Below are 6,402 nucleotides of genomic sequence, written 5' to 3'. Positions count from 1 at the left end.
CATCAAATGGATGTGAAAAGTATCTTTATAAAATTATGGTGATTTGAAAGAAAAATTCTACATGACTCAACCCCCAGGATTTGAAGTTGAAGGGAAGAAGAATCAAAGCTTTATATAGCTTAAAACAAGCACTCGAGGCATAGTATGCCAAAATGGATGAATATCTCAAGAATGTTGGTTTTCATCACGGTGTCTAATGATACTTTATATTTTAGAATGAAAAGTCAAAACTTGATCATCATCATTTTTTATGTTGATTACTTAATCATTATAGCTAATCATGAAGATCACATCAAGAAGGTGAAACAGGAACTTCATAAGGGATTTAAAATGAAAAATTTGGGGCCACTTTAGTACTATATTAGTATGGAATTTTTACAACAACATTATCAAATCTTCATCAAACAAAGTATGTTGGAAAATTGTTGAAGAAGTTTGGCATGGTAGACTACAAACCCTCTCTTAATCCTATGGAACAAAACCTCAAACTTTCAAAATTTGAATCAAAGAAATTCGTAAATAGTATACACTATCAACAATTAATTAGGAGTCTCATTTAATTGGTTATTACTTGTCCAAATTTCTCATAATCAATAAGCATTTTTTTCCAAATTTATGCAAGCACCTATAGAAAGTCACTAGAATGCAGCAAGAAGGGTCCTTGATTACATATAGGGAACAAAAGATTTTGGGCTTCTCTAGAGTTGGAAATACTGAGAGTGGGGTGAATAAATATTTCACTTCAATTATTTAATTTTAGTTTTCAGAGAATTATATAACATTAGCATAAATTAGCATGGGTCCTTGATTACATATAGGGAACAAAAGATTTTGGGCTTCTCTAAAGTTGGAAATACTTAGAGTGGGGTGAATCAGTATTTCACTTCAATTATTTAATTTTAGTTTTCAGAGCATTATATAAAATTAACATAAATTAACATCGCATCACAACTAACAACACCATTCAACAATGCATAACAACAAAAATAGTACATAAGATATTTTTAGGGGGAAGCCCTTCTAGGAGAAAAAACCACTGAATGATTTTAATATAGGTCTTAAAGATTACATCAACAGAAAGCTCCAACTTTTGAAATTGTCCAACAACAACTAGAAGGAGGCTCCAACCCCTTGATTTATTATCTTCAACTAAAAGGATTCTTCAACACCCTGATTTATCACCTCAAACTGGAAAGAGGATCAAACCCCCCAGTTTTATCAACTCCAACTTAAAGGATGCTCCAACACCGTTATTCATCAGATCCAACCCCCTTGTTTTATCATCTCCAACTGAAAGGATCCTACAACATCCTGATTTACCAACTCTAACTGTAAGGATACACCAACACCCTGCAAGCTCCAACTTAAGCTAGCACCACCTTGTTGCCCTGAAGTGTGCTCAAGCTCCAACCTGAAGGAGACTCCAATCTCCACCTTGCACCACCTTCCCACCCTAAAGGTAGAAGATAAAAGAATACATTGATCAACCATTTCTATCAACAACACTTATTTTTCCTATTATCTTGTCATATCATTGTCATAATAGTACGTAAAAGCAATTGTTGTCACTGCTAACTCGTGCCCACATGCACAACCCAATGTGCCACAAGTTTGTCTTATGCCTAACCTTAAGCTATCTCAACTTCTCCCTTAGGAGAAACAAAATCATAGGATGCCAATCCAACTATTTCATTGCATATGAAAGGGATCAAACCCTAGCAATCTGGTATCACTCAACACTTTCTACTCATAAATATAATTAACTCAGCCAAAACTCTACACTACATACTCTAATGCATCAATGTTTCCAAACTTTTTTTTATGAAATATGTAAACCCTAGCAACATACTTTGGCAAATTTGCTAATAAAATAACCTCCTCAAGGCACACTCAACTTAAGATACATATCATTATACCTTCTGTAAAATAACCTTTCACTTACTTATCCCATCAACATACTAATCCTCTATCCACAACAATTTTTCTCAACACATTCTAACCTCTTGTAACTTCGGCATTATTAATGATAACTTACTTGGTCAATATGAGACTATACCCCTTGCAAAGGCAATGAACTAGACATGAACAATACTTTCTATCATCAAAGCTCCCTGCAACATAACACATAAGTAGTAATATCATCAATGCAATATGACCCCTTCTTTTGCCCTTTTGTTATCGGCCTCACAATACAATTTTTGTATAACACATCATTCACATCCTTCTATCAAACCTCTGATTACCACAAGCTCAACATTAGTGTTATAGTCAGTGACAAATGTGTAGATAGAATAGTTGGCATACACTTCACAACCATAATCATACCATCAGATCCACAATAGTAACATTACATCATATGTTATCAATGACCATACTAGCACTAAGAAACACATCACTACACACTTGTAATGATGGCACATAATTATTTCATTCAATTAGGAGCATTGATTTAGAGATATAATACTACCATCCTTGACTTAATCACTTTGGAAAATTGCAATATCTCAACAGTAAATTCTATTGGCTATACCTTTATTTCTTATAGAAAAGTTCTACCCTTTATCAGCCCTTTAAATTGGATTCAATGCAACCCTTGATTTGTCATAAACATGGCCCAAGATTTTCCCTTGGAGGTGAACTGAAACAAGCCTAAGCAATTCAAATTGTAGCCCTCAAGAAGTTCTTGAGTTTGGCCTCAAATAAATTTTCTTAAATGGCTAAGGACTTCCCTGAGTAGCCTTCAAATTCCGTGACTCAATGGAATTACTGCAACATTCGGCTTGGGATTAAAATTGCACAAGATCAGTTCTCAAACGAGTTTTAGATAGCTAAGCATTGCACTTAAAAGATCCCTCATATATGTCATAAACAATCGATTGAATTTTTTTACTATTGTAATAATTAGGTCCAAAAATAGGCTTTGAGAAGATCTGATGTTTGTCTTTGAAAAGACTTAGGATAGACCTTTTAATTTCCTCATACATGAACTATCCACAAGCCAAAATTTCTCTCCAAACAGGACCTCAGACAAGACTCTAATAAGGCTCAGATTTTCCTTTTAAAAAATTCTAAAGATGAGCCTAAAGGAGATCGAAACTATTCCCATAGGAAGGTTGAAAAGGGGCCTTAAAAGTAGCAACAAATGTTCCACTGAATCACCAATAAAGCTTAAGAAAAATATCTCAAAGAACTCGGCATTGTGCCAAAGGTGTTTCCCTAACAATGTAAACTATCAAATGGGAACTGTACCGAGTACCCATTTTTTCAAGGTAGCAAAAAAACATTCGATTTTGAAAAGTGTTGACTCAGAAAACACCTTTTTTTTAAGCATATTTTTTACACTTTAAATTTTCTTATGTATCAAGTATGAACATTATTTTTAAAATGTTAGTGATTTTCACGTTGATTTTGAAATGTGTGGATGTAGCATCAATCCCTTTTTTTGGAAGGTTTACTTTTTACACTTTAAATTTTCTAATGTATTAAGTGTGGATAATTATTTTGTAAAATTAACAATTTTGAAAGTAGTTGACATCGTCTTCTTCTTCCATGAGATATTTATTTTTAAGTGTTTTTCAGGTTTGTGATTTTTGTTTCTCTTTTCATTTTTTTTTTGTAGTGAGATCTTCATTTTTTTGCATAGTATATTTTAAAGTTACGATTTTCTATATATTTATATATCGTTAATTAATATTTCAATGCACATCAAATAATTTTCACTAAAAAATAAATAATTTTTAACATTTGACATAAAAATACGCATTTTAAGACTTTTTTTAAAAAATGACATTTCAAGTAAACGATCTTTATGGGAAAATTTTAACAAAAAAAAGTTAAAAAAAATAGTATTTTTTATGAAATTTATGTCAAATAATAATAATAATCACAGTTCTTTTCAAAAAATAATGATTCACATAAAAACTAAAGTGAAAATCAAATTATACAAATATTAAACATATAACAACAATAAAGTGAAAATCATATAATACGAATATTAAACATATAACAACAATAACTAAATACTTATTCTTCTCATAAAATATCAAATTCAAAACATTACAAGTATAATTATTGAATAGTTCCAAAAAATGAGTTTGATTTGCAATCATAACTTAAATTTAATCAATAATATCATATAATCAATGCTCATCATTTTCTAGAGTTTCATTATTGTCTTCTTCCATAATATTTTGTGCTTCAATTTGATCATTTTCCTCTTCTGATGGATCTTTGATGTCTACAAATCTCGCTTGCTCGTGCCCAGGCCTGCGGCCCAAGGGCCTTGCACGCCTAGGGTCGCGGGTTTAGGTGAGGGTGGGAAAGGTGCCCCAATCTAGGCCCATTGGGCTGCAGACCTGGGCGAGGCACTCCCACCTAGGCCCACCACCCATGGGCCCTGGGCACCCAAGGGTGATTCCCATAATCGACCTTGGACGATTCTCGAAATCAACCCTGGGCGATTCCTAGAATCGACCCCAGGCAATGCTTAGAATCGACCTGTAGCATAAAATCTATGTTGAAGTATGAAAAACTGATAGTTTGTTGAGTTGAAACACGAAGACTGGTAGCTTGAAGGCTTTAATATAAAAATACACACAGGTATTAATATAATAATTTATTAATATATATAAAATGTATAAGATGATATGAATGTACAATGAGACCCTGCTTTTATACCTCAACAGGTGACCTTTCATGAATGGGCATGTATTTTAGACATGCCTTTTCACTTAATTTAATGACTATTTACCCTAAATAATATTTAATTATTTAATATTAATATTTATTTTATTTATCTAATTGTTATGAATTATATTCATAACATAGCCTCTTCCTTCGAAAGCTTTGTCCTCAAAGCTTTAACGCTTAGGGTTTTCTTCACTTAGTGTAGATTGTCTCGATGTATATAATCTGGCTGTCTTCTCATCAAGTACCTCCTCACTAATATTCCCTTGGATTTTTTTATTTTTTTTAGTAATATATATATTTTTCTTAGTAACTCAATTTTTTTTTTCTGTTAACTCTCTCTCTCTCTCTCTCTCTATAGATATATAGATATATATATATATATATTATAATAATTTTCTTTTAGACCTACCATGTTTATATAAAAAGGAAGCGCAAAGATTCAACCGATCATCCATCGTGTGTTGTTATAACACTTTATGACTTTGTAAGTTATGTTAATAGATGTAACACACACCGAAGTCACGAGATAGGAAAAGACGACGGAAGGAAAATTAAACAACATGACGGTTGTTCGGTGAATAACACTAGGGCAACAAGGGACAAGTCTGTGGCCGTCGTGACACCATGTGCCTTGTCGAATGATAATGGCAGGGTATCTTCCTATCCGGACGGAGAAACGCAACGGACAAACAATCAACGCAATTGAAATACGGACGAAGCTGGTAGGAATCAGATTCAAAGAATTTAATGGATAAATAAAGAAAGGTCGCGACACTATACAGTTAACAACTGTGGTGCGATATTTGGAAGAGAGCTGACACAAAATCTTCAAAACCTTCTCTAGCGCCGCTAATCGATCAACCCTAACCCCATACGGATTTGTTTCCTCTGATTCCAAGAAACGGTAAACAAGAACATTCAGTGCTCTGGACAGAGCGCGTCCGGCAATCCACGCATCAAATCTCTCATAACTACAATACGCATATACGATATCTGCACATCGGATGAGATCGACAATGCGCGTGCATAGATCATTCAGGATGTCATAGATGAATCTGCCAAAGAAATCCCACCTGATGATTCGATGTATCTGTCGATTCTTACACGTGACCTCCAAGATGCGCACGATTCTGCTGACGTATTTTTTGTATCTGCCCACAAAATCATAGGTATCGCGGAAATTGTAAATGGTAAGCATTATGCCAAAGAAGCTCTCAGCCCAAAAACGCGTGCCCAAAATAAAATTTCTGGTGTCAGCGAAAAGTCTGGAAAGTCCGAAGTCGGCTACCTTGGCAACCATATTGTCGTCGAGCAAGATGTTGGACGACTTCACATCCCTGTGTATTATGGGGGGATCTGCATGCTTGTGAAGATATGCCAATCCCCTCGCTGCCCCTAATGCGATATCATCTTCTTGCTCCAATCAAGACGACTTCCGGTTTTGACCGAGAGACTATCTCTGAGTGATCCATTTGGCATGTACTCGTACACAAGAATTTTCTCCGAGCCTGGCTCGAAACAAAATCCAATTAGTCCCGGCAGATTCTTATGATGAACCCGAGACAACATTTCTAGTTTTGTCTTAAATTTTGTAACACCTTGGTTAGACTCTTTCCTCGCTCTTTTCACAACCACCATCTGCCCGCCACCAGGCAATATCCCTTTGTACACAAGTTTACGCTTAGCTAGCCTCTCAAAGATAGTATGACGATG

The sequence above is a fragment of the Pinus tabuliformis genome, chromosome 2_2, assembly GCF_031772625.1.
Source record: "Pinus tabuliformis cultivar Carrire ecotype Pingquan chromosome 2_2, CPIR1, whole genome shotgun sequence".
Classification (NCBI taxonomy): Eukaryota; Viridiplantae; Streptophyta; class Pinopsida; order Pinales; family Pinaceae; genus Pinus; species Pinus tabuliformis.
Note: the sequence above shows the minus strand (reverse complement) of the source record.